Source organism: Carcharhinus amblyrhynchos, unplaced genomic scaffold (genome assembly GCF_965287045.1).
Source record: "Carcharhinus amblyrhynchos unplaced genomic scaffold, sCarAmb.v2.hapA scaffold_77, whole genome shotgun sequence".
Taxonomy (NCBI): Eukaryota; Metazoa; Chordata; class Chondrichthyes; order Carcharhiniformes; family Carcharhinidae; genus Carcharhinus; species Carcharhinus amblyrhynchos.
The window spans coordinates 251680-267903 of NW_027649817.1; the positions used below are offsets into that span (position 1 = coordinate 251680).

Here is a 16224-nt window from a genome sequence, read left to right on the forward strand (position 1 = left end):
ACAGGGAATAAAGAAATAGCTGAGGAATTAAATTTGTATTTCACTTCAGTCTTCACAAAGGAAGACATGAATAATGTACCAGAAGTGTTGGGAGAAATAGGTTTTATTGAGGAGCTGAAGGAAATCAGCGTTAGAGAAATGGTTTTGGGGAAATTGATGGGATTGAAGGTGGATAAATCTCCAGATCCTGATAATTTTCATCCCAGAGTAACTTAAGGAAGTGACTCTGGAAATAGTAGGTCCATTGGTGGTCATTTTCCAAAATTCTTTGGGCTAGATTGGTTCCTACAGATTGGACGGTAGCTAATGTAAGCGTGCTATTCAAAAAGGGAGGTAGAGAGAAAACAAGAAACTATAGAGCAGCGAGTCTAACGTCAGTACTGGGGAAGTTACTGGAGTCCATATCGAAGATTTCATAACTCAGCATTTGGGAGCATTTGTAATCAGACAAAGTCAGCAAAGATTTACACAAGGGAAATCGTGCTTGATGAATCTATTGGATTTTTTTGAGGATGTAACCAGTAGAGTTGACCGAGGAGAACCAGTGGATGTGGTTTATTTAGACTTTCAGAAGGCTTTCGACAAAGTCTCACATAACAGACTTATAAAGTTAAAGCACGTGGGATTGCAGGTAATGTTTTGAGGTGGATAGAAAGCTGGTTAGTAGATAGGAAGCAAAGAGTGGGCATCAATGGATCTCTTTTTGATTGGCAGTCAGTGACAAATGGGGTTCCGCAGAGATCTGTGCTGGGATCCCAACTGTTCACATTATATATTAATGATTTGGAAAAGGGAACTAAACTAAAGTAAGCAATTTCGGTTAGAGTTAGGACAAAGGTGAAGGCACTCCCCACCCCCCACACCGCTTCCCTTTTGTATTTTCCCGCAGCGGTTCCAAACAGCCCAGAAGGTTCTTGGTCAGGGTTGTGGCGGGGTTGTTTAGAAGTCACTGACCGTCATTAGGCATGGTGAGGATGGGGATTTGCGTGATGGACCCATTCCTTCCTTCCACTCTTCCCGCTCGCTCGTAGATTGTGGCCAAGTCCGTGTACATGTAACCAGGAAAGCCCCGTCTCCCGGGAACCTCCTCACGGGCTGCGGATACCTGGGGAAGCAGTGGGGGGGGGGGTGGGGAGGAAGGGGAGATGGGGGAGGAGAGGGGCAAGTGATGGGGAGATGGGGGAGGGGGAGGGGGAGTGATTGGGAGGAAGGGGGGGGAGTGATGGGGAGATGGGGGAGGGGGAGTGATTGGGAGGAAGGGGGGGAAGGGATGGGGAGATGGGGGAGGGGGAGGGGGAGTGATTGGGAGGAAGGGGGGGAGGGATGGGGAGATGGGGGAGGGGGAGTGATTGGGAGGAAGGGGGGGAGGGATGGGGAGATGGGGGAGGGGGAGTGATTGGGAGGAAGGGGGGGAGGGATGGGGAGATGGGGGAGGGGGAGGGGGAGTGATTGGGAGGAAGGGGGGGAGGGATGGGGAGATGGGGGAGGGGGAGGGGAGTGATTGGGAGGAAGGGGGGGAGGGATGGGGAGATGGGGGAGGGGGAGGGGGAGTGATTGGGAGGAAGGGGGGGAGGGATGGGGAGATGGGGGAGGGGGAGTGATTGGGAGGAAGGGGGGGAGGGATGGGGAGATGGGGGAGAGGGAGGGGAAGGGGGAGTGATTGGGACGAAGTGGGGGTGAAGGGATGGGGAGATGGGGGAGGGGGAGGGGAAGGGGGAGTGATTGGGAGGAAGGGGGGAGGGATAGGGAGATGGGGGAGGGGAAGGGGGAGGGGGAGTGATTGGGACGAAGTGGGGGTGAAGGGATGGGAGATGGGGGAGGGGGAGGGGGAGTGATTGGGACGAAGTGGGGGGGGAGGGATGGGCAGATGGGGGCGCCAATAGTGTTAGACCCTGTAACACATCAAATTTCATTGGTTCCATTTCATAACAACCATCGAACACACACTGGACAGTTAGCGGACCACGCCTATTGACCCGATCAATCCATTCAGCCCATCTAACTCTCCTATCCCTTCTGCACATCAAAACCTGAATACTCTTTCCTGGACCCCCAAAAATACGGGAATTCTTTCTCTTGAATCAGAAATATAAATCTGCCACAGTTCACTGGATGTGTTTGTATCTACCATTGCAATTTCACTGTACATGTGACAACAATAAATCAAATCAGTTTGAAAAGGGCCTCCCAGGATTTATGCTGCTTGTTAAGGTACATTTGTGAGTACGTACAGAATTTTTTTATTCGTTCATGGGATGTAGGTATCACTGGCTGGGTTAGAATTTAGTGTCCATTCCTGAGGGCATTTGAGAGTCAGCCACATTACAGTGGCTCTGGAGTCACATGTAGGCCAGACTGGGTAAGTCTGGGAGATTTCCTATCCCTAAAGGGACATTAGTGAACCAGATGGGTTTTTCCGACAATCGACAATGGTTTCATGGTCATCAGTAGACTTTTTGATTCTGGGTTTTTATTGAATTCAAATTTCACCGTCTGCCGCAGTGGGATTTGAACCCAGTTCCCCAGTGCATTACCCTGGATCTCTGGATTACTCATTCAGTGACAGTATCAAACTGAGGTATATTAATATCAGATGAATGCTGTCCCTTCATCATCTTTAACTCGGATGTCTGATGGAACCTGTTCTAATTGCTGAATCCTTGGTTCCAATGTCTTCAGCTGTCTGTGATGTGGAACTCTCTTCCTGCCCTCCTTTATTCAACAAATTTCAAGGTTCACCTTGTCTCTTACGTTGGAGCTATTGGGGATCTTCCATTAATGTCTGTATAGGCTGTTGTACATTTATTGATGTCTCCTTTTTACACCCACAGGTGATTCAGTCCACCTTGTTGGCCAACGAGGGCCATACACGGGGTGGGTCGTGTGAGGGCTGCTCTTGGATGTTGTTTCGAGAGTTGCCTAGTGCTTCACGTCCGTTAGTGTGTACGCTTAAACTGGACCAACTGACGGGCAACACGACAGCTCAGTGACTATCACTGTCTGCTGTGCAGTTACAGGGACCCGGGTCGGATCTCAGGCTTGGGTCGGTGTCTGTGGGAGTTTGCACATTCTCCCCGTGCTTGCGTGGGTTTTCTCCGGGTGCTCCGGTTTCCTCCCACACCCCAAAAAAAGTGCTTTTTAGGCTGATTGGTGTTAACAAATTGCCCCTAAATTAGACCTCCCTTAATCTGGCGCACATATAATTCCCTGAATTTGCACCCCCTTTATTATGGAGTCCACTAGAGGTGGACAGAAGTGTTGTCGGTAGAAGAAAGACTTGAATAAGGCGCTGACTGAGTGTTAAAATGGGCAGCGCAGGCTTGTCGGGCCGAAGGGCCTGTTTCCCGTGCTGTGCTGTTCTTTGTTTGTTCTTTAACATACTGCCTGAAACCTACTCCTTTCGTTACCTGCCCTAATATTTCCTCCTTCATCTTGGTGTCAATCTTTCTCTCTTATTGGTTCCAGATTGGGTGATGACTTTGCGATAACTCCATTCAGTCAGACACTGGAATTTATTTTACTCACTTCCTCCACTTGCTGTGGGGATATTTGAGTTCACAACATTATGAGATTGCTGGTCCGAATCCTGATCAACTTTAAACTGCTTTTGGTTATTAAGCCATTATTCCCGGGCTTTTCTTTCCACCTCACCGTTACCTTTGAACTCTGAACCTTTCCTTCTGTCTCTCAATTTAAAGTGGTTTCTCACCTCACTCAGGGCCTCAGTTTCTCACCTCACTCAGGGCCTCAGTTTCTCACCTCACTCAGGGCCTCAGTTTCTCACCTCACTCAGGGCCTCAGTTTCTCACCTCACTCAGGGCCTCAGTGTCTCACCTCACTCAGGGCCTCAGTTTCTCACCTCACTCAGGGCCTCAGTTTCTAACCTCACTCAGGGCCTCAGTGTCTCACCTCACTCAGGGTCTCAGTTTCTCACCTCACTCAGGGCCCCAGTGTCTCACCTCACTCAGGCCCTCAGTGTCTCACCTCACTCAGGCCCTCAGTGTCTCACCTCACTCAGGCCCCCAGTTTCTCACCTCACTCAGGGCCTCAGTTTCTCACCTCACTCAGGGCCTCAGTGTCTCACCTCACTCAGGCCCTCAGTGTCTCACCTCACTCAGGGCCTCAGTGTCTCACCTCACTCAGGGCCTCAGTTTCTCACCTCACTCAGGGTCTCAGTTTCTCACCTCACTCAGGGTCTCAGTTTCTCACCTCACTCAGGGCCCCAGTGTCTCACCTCACTCAGGCCCTCAGTGTCTCACCTCACTCAGGCCCTCAGTGTCTCACCTCACTCAGGCCCCCAGTTTCTCACCTCACTCAGGGCCTCAGTTTCTCACCTCACTCAGGGCCTCAGTTTCTCACCTCACTCAGGGCCTCAGTTTCTCACCTCACTCAGGGCCTCAGTGTCTCACCTCACTCAGGGCCTCAGTTTCTCACCTCACTCAGGCCCTCAGTTTCTCACCTCACTCAGGCCCTCAGTTTCTCACCTCACTCAGGGCCTCAGTTTCTCACCTCACTCAGGCCCTCAGTTTCTCACCTCACTCAGGGCCTCAGTTTGTCACCTCACTCAGGGCCTCAGTTTCTCACCTCACTCAGGCCCTCAGTTTCTCACCTCACTCAGGCCCTCAGTGTCTCACCTCACTCAGGGCTGCAGTTTCTCACCTCACTCAGGGTCTCAGTGTCTCACCTCACTCAGGGCCTTAGTGTCTCACCTCACTCAGGTCCTCAGTGTCTCACCTCACTCAGGCCCTCAGTGTCTCACCTCACTCAGGGCCCCAGTGTCTCACCTCACTCAGGGCCTCAGTGTCTCACCTCACTCAGGGCCCCAGTGTCTCACCTCACTCAGGGCCTCAGTGTCTCACCTCACTCAGGGCCTCAGTTTCTCACCTCACTCAGGCCCCCAGTTTCTCACCTCACTCAGGCCCCCAGTTTCTCACCTCACTCAGGGCCTCAGTTTCTCACCTCACTCAGGGCCTCAGTTTCTCACCTCACTCAGGGCCTCAGTGTCTCACCTCACTCAGGCCCCCAGTTTCTCACCTCACTCAGGCCCCCAGTTTCTCACCTCACTCAGGGCCTCAGTGTCTCACCTCTCGCAGAGCCTCAGCGTAGGAGCTCATGTCTGTCAGGATAACTAACACGTGTTTCTCACATTGATACGCCAGGAATTCGGCTGCAGTCAAGGCGAGGCGTGGAGTGATGATACGTTCGATGCTGCAGGAGAGGTCACAGCAAGCTCACATTAACATGGGGGCTGGGATCCAAGGAGGAGGAAGGTTGCGCTCCAGACGCACAGGACTGTGATTAGGCCTCACCTACAGCACTGCGTTCAGCTTTCCTCTCTTTAGGAAGGGTTTATTGCCTTGATATCCTTCCTAAAGATCGTTCACTTGGCTTGAATTCCCCTTGACTAGAGAAAGGTAAGGACTGATTTAATCGAGATACTTCAAGGATTTGATTGGGTCGATGGAGAGAGAGGACACAGGTTTAAGGTGCTGGGGAGTAGGTACAGAGGAGATGTCAGGGGTAAGTTTTTCACTCAGAGGGTGGTGAGTGAGTGGAATCGGCTGCCGTCGGTGGTGGTGGAGGCGAACTCGCTGGGGTCTTTTAAGAGACTTCTGGATGAGTACATGGGACTTAATAGGATTGAGGGTTATAGATAGGCCTGGTAGGTAGGGATATGATCAGTGCAACTTGTGGGCCAAAGGGCCTGTTTGTGCTGTAGTTTTTCTATGTTCTTTCTATGACTTCCTGGGTGGCGGGGGAGGGTGGGGGGTGGGGGGTTGTGCGGAGGGTGGGGGGGAGATTGGGGTAGTGAGTGAATTGGAGGGAACCATTCTGCTGTCCTTGTCTTTCTAGATGTGAGAGGAAAACCCTGCCAGGATGTTTTTGGTGGGAGATTCAGTGAACGTAATGCTGCAGAATGTCACAGAATCATACAGTGCAGAAGGAGGCCATTCAGCCCATCGAGTCTGCACTGATCACAATCCCACCCAGGCCCTATCCCCATAACCCCATGCGTTGACCCTAATGACACTAATGGGCAATTTAGCATGGCCAATCCAACTAAACCTGCATATCTTTGGACTGTGGGAGGAAACTGGAGCACCGGGAGGAAACCCATGCAGGCACGGGGAGAATGTGCAAACGGGTCCCTGGCGCCGTGAGGCAGCAGTGTTAACCACTGTGCTACCGTGCTGCCAATAACCACAATATAATCAAAACACCTTCCAGGTCCTGAACCCTTCAACTCCTGCCATGATGGGCAGTGCTAAGGTACCTGGTGGGCATTGCCATGGTGCCAGGCTGGCAGTGCCAAGATGCCAGGCTGGCACTGTCCAAGGGGCACCCACCTTGCCCTCCAACCTCCCAGTGGGGCTCAATGGCCTCCGTTCTACTGGCGAGGACGTGCAAACTCCACACAGGCAGTGACCCAAGCCAGGAATCGAACCGCGTCCCTGGTGCTGTGAGACAGCAGTGTTAACCACTGTGCTACCGTGCTGCCCACATCAAGTGGATTTGGTTAGACTCTTGGTCATTGCCTGACAATTGTGGGGTCCGAGTGTTATTATCCCAAGACTGAATATTGTCCAGAACTTACTGCAGACAGACACACACTGTTTCAGTATCTGTGGGATTGTAACTGAAAACTGAACATCAAGGGATATTCATCAACAATGGCTTTTTGAAGTCTCATAATCTCATCAAATATCACAACAGGCTCGATGGGCCAAATAGCCTCCTCCTCTTCCTGTGTTCATCTGGGGATCTTCCTGTAGTCCCTGCCTTCCACCACTTGGTGACACTAGTGGACCATCTAGATGTCCAATGGTGTCCCCTAGTGTCTGGAGATGGAAACTGTCCCTCAGTCTCCACCTCACACACCGTCCCCGTGTCCCCCCCCCTCCCGAGAGTGACTGATCGGCGATGAATCTACCCTGATTCTTATTGTGCTCGAATTAAAATTAATTTGCAACAAATCCTTCAAACCTTTCCCAACCCCTGCCTAACAAGAGACTTCATTGATTCAAGGCTACCATTCAGGGCTATGGGCCAAGTGATGGTAGATGGGATTAGGTGGAAGTTGAGGTGTTTCTCACGTGTCAGTGCAGACTTGATGGGCCGAAGGGCCTCTTCTGTACTGTGTGATTCTATGATTCTTACTGCAGTTTAAATTTGCAATACTTGCAGTGAGAAATTAGAAACAATTTCTTGCATTTATTTATCTTCATTGGCAAATTACAAACATTTGTAAAAGTTTGTACTTATACTGTTTGCAACAGTGAACTACACTCTGTATCTAACCCTGTGCTGTACCTGTCCTGGGAGTGTTTGATGGGGACAGTGTAGAGGGAGCTTTACTCTGTATCTAACCCTGTGCTGTACCTGTCCTGGGAGTGTTTGATGGGGACAGTGTAGAGGGAGCTTTACTCTGTATCTAACCCTGTGCTGTACCTGTCCTGGGAGTGTTTGATGGGGACAGTGTAGAGGGAGCTTTACTCTGTATCTAACCCTGTGCTGTACCTGTCCTGGGAGTGTTTGATGGGGGACTGTGTCGAGGGAGCTTTACTCTGTATCTAACCCTGTGCTGTGCCTGTCCTGGGAGTGTTTGATGGGGGACAGTGTAGAAGGAGCTTTACTCTGTATCTAACCCCGTGCTGTACCTATCCTGGGAGTGTTTGATGGGGGACTGTGTCGAGGGAGCTTTACTCTGTATCTAACCCCGTGCTGTACCTGTCCTGGGAGTGTTTGATGGGGGACAGTGTAGAGGGAGCTTTACTCTGTATCTAACCCCGTGCTGTACCTGTCCTGGGAGTGTTTGATGGGGGACAGTGTAGAGGGAGCTTTACTCTGTATCTAACCCTGTGCTGTACCTGTCCTGGGAGTGTTTGATGGGGGGGACAGTGTAGAGGGAGCTTTACTCTGTATCTGACCCCGTGCTGTACCTGTCCTGGGAGTGTTTGATGGGGACAGTGTAGAGGGAGCTTTAGTATCTAACCCTGTGCTGTACCTGTCCTGGGAGTGTTTGATGGGGGACAGTGTAGAGGGAGCTTTACTCTGTATCTAACCCCGTACTGTACCTGTCCTGGGAGTGTTTGATGGGGGACTGTGTCGAGGGAGCTTTACTCTGTATCTAACCCCGTGCTGTACCTGTCCTGGGAGTGTTTGATGGGGGACAGTGTAGAGGGAGCTTTACTCTGTATCTAACCCCGTGCTGTACCTGTCCTGGGAGTGTTTGATGGGGGACGGTGTCGAGGGAGCTTTACTCTGTATCTAACCCTGTGCTGTGCCTGTCCTGGGAGTGTTTGATGGGGACAGTGTAGAAGGAGCTTTACTCTGTATCTAACCCCGTGCTGTACCTATCCTGGGAGTGTTTGATGGGGACTGTGTCGAGGGAGCTTTACTCTGTATCTAACCCCGTGCTGTACCTGTCCTGGGAGTGTTTGATGGGGGACAGTGTAGAGGGAGCTTTACTCTGTATCTAACCCTGTGCTGTACCTGTCCTGGGAGTGTTTGATGGGGGACAGTGTAGAGGGAGCTTTACTCTGTGTCTAACCCCGTGCTGTACCTGTCCTGGGAGTGTTTGATGAGGACAGTGTAGAGGGAGCTTTACTCTGTATCTAACCCTGTGCTGTACCTGTCCTGGGAGTGTTTGATGGGGGGACAGTGTAGAGGGAGCTTTACTCTGTATCTGACCCCGTGCTGTACCTGTCCTGGGAGTGTTTGATGGGGACAGTGTAGAGGGAGCTTTACTCTGTATCTGACCCCGTGCTGTACCTGTCCTGGGAGTGTTTGATGGGGACAGTGTAGAGGGAGCTTTACTCTGTATCTAACCCCGTGGTGTAGCTGTCCTGGGAGTGTTTGATGGGACAGTGTAGAGGGAGCTTTACTCTGTATCTAACCCTGTGCTGTACCTGTCCTGGGAGTGTTTGATGGGGGACAGTGTAGAGGGAGCTTTACTCTGTATCTAACCCCGTGCTGTACCTGTCCTGGGAGTGTTTGATGGGGGACTGTGTCGAGGGAGCTTTACTCTGTATCTAACCCTGTGCTGTGCCTGTCCTGGGAGTGTTTGATGGGGGACAGTGTAGAGGGAGCTTTACTCTGTATCTAACCCCGTGCTGTACCTGTCCTGGGAGTGTTTGATGGGGGACTGTGTCGAGGGAGCTTTACTCTGTATCTAACCCCGTGCTGTACCTGTCCTGGGAGTGTTTGATGGGGGACAGTGTAGAGGGAGCTTTACTCTGTATCTAACCCTGTGCTGTACCTGTCCTGGGAGTGTTTGATGGGGGACAGTGTAGAGGGAGCTTTACTCTGTATCTAACCCCGTGCTGTACCTGTCCTGGGAGTGTTTGATGAGGACAGTGTAGAGGGAGCTTTACTCTGTATCTAACCCTGTGCTGTACCTGTCCTGGGAGTGTTTGATGGGGGACAGTGTAGAGGGAGCTTTACTCTGTATCTGACCCCGTGCTGTACCTGTCCTGGGAGTGTTTGATGGGGGACAGTGTAGAGGGAGCTTTACTCTGTATCTAACCCTGTGCTGTACCTGTCCTGGGAGTGTTTGATGGGGGGACAGTGTAGAGGGAGCTTTACTCTGTATCTGACCCCGTGCTGTACCTGTCCTGGGAGTGTTTGATGGGGACAGTGTAGAGGGAGCTTTACTCTGTATCTAACCCCGTGCTGTACCTGTCCTGGGAGTGTTTGATGGGGGACTGTGTCGAGGGAGCTTTACTCTGTATCTAACCCTGTGCTGTGCCTGTCCTGGGAGTGTTTGATGGGGGACAGTGTAGAAGGAGCTTTACTCTGTATCTAACCCCGTGCTGTACCTGTCCTGGGAGTGTTTGATGGGGGACTGTGTCGAGGGAGCTTTACTCTGTATCTAACCCCGTGCTGTACCTGTCCTGGGAGTGTTTGATGGGGGACAGTGTAGAGGGAGCTTTACTCTGTATCTAACCCCGTGGTGTACCTGTCCTGGGAGTGTTTGATGGGGGACAGTGTAGAGGGAGCTTTACTCTGTATCTAACCCCGTGCTGTACCTGTCCTGGGAGTGTTTGATGGGGGACAGTGTAGAGGGAGCTTTACTCTGTATCTAACCCCGTGCTGTACCTGTCCTGGGAGTGTTTGATGAGGACAGTGTAGAGGGAGCTTTACTCTGTATCTAACCCTGTGCTGTACCTGTCCTGGGAGTGTTTGATGGGGGAACAGTGTAGAGGGAGCTTTACTCTGTATCTAACCCTGTGCTGTACCTGTCCTGGGAGTGTTTGATGGGGACAGTGTAGAGGGAGCTTTACTCTGTATCTAACCCCGTGGTGTACCTGTCCTGGGAGTGTTTGATGGGACAGTGTAGAGGGAGCTTTACTCTGTATCTAACCCTGTGCTGTACCTGTCCTGGGAGTGTTTGATGGGGGACAGTGTAGAGGGAGCTTTACTCTGTATCTAACCCCGTGCTGTACCTGTCCTGGGAGTGTTTGATGAGGACAGTGTAGAGGGAGCTTTACTCTGTATCTGACCCCGTGCTGTACCTGTCCTGGGAGTGTTTGATGGGGACAGTGTAGAGGGAGCTTTACTCTGTATCTGACCCCGTGCTGTACCTGTCCTGGGAGTGTTTGATGGGGACAGTGTAGAGGGAGCTTTACTCTGTATCTAACCCCGTGGTGTAGCTGTCCTGGGAGTGTTTGATGGGACAGTGTAGAGGGAGCTTTACTCTGTATCTAACCCTGTGCTGTACCTGTCCTGGGAGTGTTTGATGGGGGACAGTGTAGAGGGAGCTTTACTCTGTATCTAACCCCGTGGTGTAGCTGTCCTGGGAGTGTTTGATGGGACAGTGTAGAGGGAGCTTTACTCTGTATCTAACCCCGTGCTGTACCTGTCCTGGGAGTGTTTGATGACGACAGTGTAGAGGGAGCTTTACTCTGTATCTAACCCTGTGCTGTACCTGTCCTGGGAGTGTTTGATGGGGGGACAGTGTAGAGGGAGCTTTACTCTGTATCTGACCCCGTGCTGTACCTGTCCTGGGAGTGTTTGATGGGGACAGTGTAGAGGGAGCTTTACTCTGTATCTGACCCCGTGCTGTACCTGTCCTGGGAGTGTTTGATGGGGACAGTGTAGAGGGAGCTTTACTCTGTATCTAACCCCGTGGTGTAGCTGTCCTGGGAGTGTTTGATGGGACAGTGTAGAGGGAGCTTTACTCTGTATCTAACCCTGTGCTGTGCCTGTCCTGGGAGTGTTTGATGGGGACAGTGTAGAGGGAGCTTTACTCTGTATCTAACCCCGTGCTGTACCTGTCCTGGGAGTGTTTGATGGGGGACTGTGTCGAGGGAGCTTTACTCTGTATCTAACCCCGTGCTGTACCTGTCCTGGGAGTGTTTGATGGGGGAACAGTGTAGAGGGAGCTTTACTCTGTATCTAACCCTGTGCTGTACCTGTCCTGGGAGTGTTTGATGGGGGATAGTGTAGAGGGAGCTTTACTCTGTATCTAACCCTGTGCTGTACCTGTCCTGGGAGTGTTTGATGGGGGACAGTGTAGAGGGAGCTTTACTCTGTATCTAACCCCGTGCTGTACCTGTCCTGGGAGTGTTTGATGAGGACAGTGTAGAGGGAGCTTTACTCTGTATCTAACCCTGTGCTGTACCTGTCCTGGGAGTGTTTGATGGGGGGACAGTGTAGAGGGAGCTTTACTCTGTATCTAACCCTGTGCTGTACCTGTCCTGGGAGTGTTTGATGGGGGACAGTGTAGAGGGAGCTTTACTCTGTATCTAACCCTGTGCTGTACCTGTCCTGGGAGTGTTTGATGGGGGACAGTGTAGAGGGAGCTTTACTCTGTATCTGACCCCGTGCTGTACCTGTCCTGGGAGTGTTTGATGGTGGACAGTGTAGAGGGAGCTTTACTCTGTATCTAACCCTGTGCTGTACCTGTCCTGGGAGTGTTTGATGGGGGACAGTGTAGAGGGAGCTTTACTCTGTATCTAACCCCGTGCTGTACCTGTCCTGGGAGTGTTTGATGGGGACAGTGTAGAGGGAGCTTTACTCTGTATCTAACCCCGTGCTGTACCTGTCCTGGGAGTGTTTGTTCTCAGCACTGGGATTATGAAAAATAAAGTGTTTGAATTTGTGGTGTTAAAGAGAGCAGTGAATGCTGGATGAAATGTATTTGAGGAAAGCTGTAGTCTTACGTAGGATCATTGGCGAGGTTCAGGAACAGACAGACATTATCCATGGTGCCGTTCTCCTCAAAGTCAGACTTGAAGAATCGCGCTGTCTCCATGTTAACCTGGGAGTTGGGGGAGAAATGCAGACCCAGTCACTCCCTGATCAGATGCCAAGGCACTCGGGGTACTGATAGGTGACATTACCCATGCCAGCTGGAGCTCTGATTGATGCAGTGTCTCGTATCTCCTAATCTCAATGCCAAGTGAGAGGGTTAGTCCCGGAGAGACAGTGTCAAGAAGGAAAAGGCCATTCAGCCCTTCGAGTCTGCTCTAATTGGAACCTCAAATCCCACCCACTCCTGATAACCTTTCACCCCTTGTTAGTCAAGTGTCCATCCACTGTGCCTGAACAATACTCAAAGATTCCAGCACTTCTTCAGAATGAGTTGCTAAAAACTCATCGCCCTCTGCTCGTCTCCCTCTCCTCGTCTCCCTCTCCTCGTCTCCCTCTCCTCGTCGCCCTCTCCTCGTCTCCCTCTCCTCGTCTCCCTCTCCTCGTCTCCCTCTCCTCATCTCCCTCTCCTAATCGCCCTCTCCTCGTCTCCCTCTCCTCATCTCCCTCTCCTAATCGCCCTCTCCTCGTCTCCCTCTCCTCGTCTCCCTCTCCTCGTCTCCCTCTCCTCGTCGCCCTCTCCTCGTCGCCCTCTCCTCGTCTCCCTCTCCTCGTCTCCCTCTCCTCGTCTCCCTCTCCTCGTCGCCCTCTCCTCGTCTCCCTCTCCTCGTCTCCCTCTCCTCGTCTCCCTCTCCTCATCTCCCTCTCCTAATCGCCCTCTCCTCGTCTCCCTCTCCTCGTCTCCCTCTCCTCGTCTCCCTCTCCTCGTCGCCCTCTCCTCGTCTCCCTCTCCTCGTCTCCCTCTCCTCGTCTCCCTCTCCTCATCTCCCTCTCCTAATCGCCCTCTCCTCGTCGCCCTCTCCTCGTCGCCCTCTCCTCGTCGCCCTCTCCTCGTCTCCCTCTCCTCGTCTCCCTCTCCTCGTCTCCCTCTCCTCGTCTCCCTCTCCTCGTCGCCCTCTCCTAATCGCCCTCTCCTCGTCTCCCTCTCCTCGTCTCCCTCTCCTCATCTCCCTCTCCTAATCGCCCTCTCCTCGTCTCCCTCTCCTCGTCTCCCTCTCCTCGTCTCCCTCTCCTCGTCGCCCTCTGCTCGTCTCCCTCTCCTAATCGCCCTCTCCTCGTCACCCTCTCCTCGTCTCCCTCTCCTCGTCTCCCTCTCCTCATCACCCTCTCCTCGTCTCCCTCTCCTAATCGCCCTCTCCTCGTCTCCCTCTCCTCGTTGCCCTCTCCTCGTCTCCCTCTCCTCGTCGTCTCCCTCTCCTCGTCTCCCTCTCCTCGTCGCCCTCTCCTCGTCTCCCTCTCCTCGTCTCCCTCTCCTCGTCGCCCTCTCCTCGTCTCCCTCTCCTCGTCTCCCTCTCCTCGTCGCCCTCTCCTCGTCTCCCTCTCCTCGTCTCCCTCTCCTCGTCTCCCTCTCCTCGTCGCCCTCTCCTCGTCTCCCTCTCCTCGTCTCCCTCTCCTCGTCGCCCTCTCCTCGTCTCCCTCTCCTCGTCTCCCTCTCCTCGTCGCCCTCTCCTCGTCTCCCTCTCCTCGTCTCCCTCTCCTCGTCGCCCTCTCCTCGTCACCCTCTCCTCGTCGCCCTCTCCTCGTCACCCTCTCCTCGTCGCCCTCTCCTCGTCACCCTCTCCTCGTCACCCTCTCCTCGTCGCCCTCTCCTCGTCGCCCTCTCCTCGTCTCCCTCTCCTCGTCACCCTCTCCTCGTCGCCCTCTCCTCGTCACCCTCTCCTCGTCACCCTCTCCTCGTCTCCCTCTCCTCGTCTCCCTCTCCTCGTCTCCCTCTCCTCGTCTCCCTCTCCTCGTCTCCCTCTCCTCGTCGCCCTCTCCTCGTCTCCCTCTCCTCGTCTCCCTCTCCTCGTCTCCCTCTCCTCGTCTCCCTCTCCTCGTCTCCCTCTCCTCGTCGCCCTCTCCTCGTCACCCTCTCCTCGTCTCCCTCTCCTCGTCTCCCTCTCCTCGTCTCCCTCTCCTAATCGCCCTCTCCTCGTCACCCTCTCCTCGTCGCCCTCTCCTCGTCACCCTCTCCTCGTCTCCCTCTCCTCGTCGCCCTCTCCTCGTCTCCCTCTCCTCGTCTCCCTCTCCTCGTCTCCCTCTCTTCGTCTCCCTCTCCTCGTCTCCCTCTCCTCGTCTCCCTCTCCTCGTCTCCCTCTCCTCGTCTCCCTCTCCTCGTCACCCTCTCCTCGTCTCCCTCTCCTCGTCTCCCTCTCCTCGTCTCCCTCTCTTCGTCTCCCTCTCCTCGTCTCCCTCTCCTCGTCTCCCTCTCCTCGTCTCCCTCTCCTCGTCTCCCTCTCCTTGTCTCCCACTCCTCATCGCCCTCTCCTCGTCACCCTCTCCTCGTCTCCCTCTCCTCGTCTCCCTCTCCTCGTCTCCCTCTCCTTGTCTCCCTCTCCTAAACGCCCTCTCCTCGTCTCCCTCTCCTCGTCTCCCTCTCCTCGTCTCCCTCTCCTTGTCTCCCTCTCCTAATCGCCCTCTCCTCGTCTCCCTCTCCTCGTCTCCCTCTCCTCGTCTCCCTCTCCTCGTCACCCTCTCCTCGTCTCCCTCTCCTCGTCACCCTCTCCTCGTCGCCCTCTCCTCGTCGCCCTCTCCTCGTCTCCCTCTCCTCATCACCCTCTCCTCATCACCCTCTCCTCGTCTCCCTCTCCTCGTCTCCCTCTCCTCGTCACCCTCTCCTCGTCTCCCTCTCCTCGTCTCCCTCTCCTCGTCTCCCTCTCCTCGTCGCCCTCTCCTCGTCTCCCTCTCCTCGTCTCCCTCTCCTCGTCGCCCTCTCCTCGTCACCCTCTCCTCGTCACCCTCTCCTCGTCTCCCTCTCCTCGTCTCCCTCTCCTCGTCGCCCTCTCCTCGTTGCCCTCTCCTAATCGCCCTCTCCTCGTCACCCTCTCCTCGTCTCCCTCTCCTCGTCACCCTCTCCTCATCACCCTCTCCTCGTCGCCCTCTCCTCGTCACCCTCTCCTCGTCGCCCTCTCCTCGTCTCCCTCTCCTCGTCACCCTCTCCTCGTCGCCCTCTCCTCGTTGCCCTCTCCTAATCGCCCTCTCCTCGTCACCCTCTCCTCGTCTCCCTCTCCTCGTCACCCTCTCCTCATCACCCTCTCCTCGTCGCCCTCTCCTCGTCACCCTCTCCTCGTCGCCCTCTCCTCGTCTCCCTCTCCTCGTCACCCTCTCCTCGTCTCCCTCTCCTCGTCTCCCTCTCCTCGTCTCCCTCTCCTTGTCTCCCTCTCCTAAACGCCCTCTCCTCGTCTCCCTCTCCTCGTCTCCCTCTCCTCGTCTCCCTCTCCTCGTCTCCCTCTCCTCGTCACCCTCTCCTCGTCACCCTCTCCTCGTCGCCCTCTCCTCGTCTCCCTCTCCTCGTCACCCTCTCCTCGTCTCCCTCTCCTCGTCGCCCTCTCCTCGTCACCCTCTCCTCGTCACCCTCTCCTCGTCTCCCTCTCCTCGTCTCCCTCTCCTCGTCGCCCTCTCCTCGTTGCCCTCTCCTAATCGCCCTCTCCTCGTCACCCTCTCCTCGTCTCCCTCTCCTCATCACCCTCTCCTCGTCGCCCTCTCCTCGTCACCCTCTCCTCGTCGCCCTCTCCTCGTCTCCCTCTCCTCGTCACCCTCTCCTCGTCGCCCTCTCCTCGTCTCCCTCTCCTAATCGCCCTCTCCTCGTCACCCTCTCCTCGTCTCCCTCTCCTCGTCACCCTCTCCTCGTCACCCTCTCCTCGTCACCCTCTCCTCGTCTCCCTCTCCTCGTCACCCTCTCCTCGTCGCCCTCTCCTCGTCGCCCTCTCCTCGTCGCCCTCTCCTCGTCTCCCTCTCCTCGTCTCCCTCTCCTCGTCACCCTCTCCTCGTCGCCCTCTCCTCGTCTCCCTCTCCTAATCGCCCTCTCCTCGTCACCCTCTCCTCATCTCCCTCTCCTCGTCTCCCTCTCCTCGTCTCCCTCTCCTCGTCTCCCTCTCCTCATCTCCCTCTCCTCGTCACCCTCTCCTCATCTCCCTCTCCTCGTCTCCCTCT

General features: G+C 54.3%; 1 pseudogene across 1 annotated transcript in view; it reads right to left on the bottom strand.

Moving 5' to 3' along the window:
- Positions 1 to 16224, bottom strand: part of LOC145337810 (V-type proton ATPase subunit B-like) — a 77684-nt pseudogene that overhangs the window by 11636 nt on the left and 49824 nt on the right. The window contains exons 8-10 of the transcript XR_013885402.1: positions 12165 to 12262; positions 5085 to 5208; positions 955 to 1105 (exon numbers count right to left, since the gene is read on the bottom strand). The product of XR_013885402.1 is annotated as a V-type proton ATPase subunit B-like (transcript). The remainder of the gene's footprint in view (positions 1 to 954; positions 1106 to 5084; positions 5209 to 12164; positions 12263 to 16224) is intronic.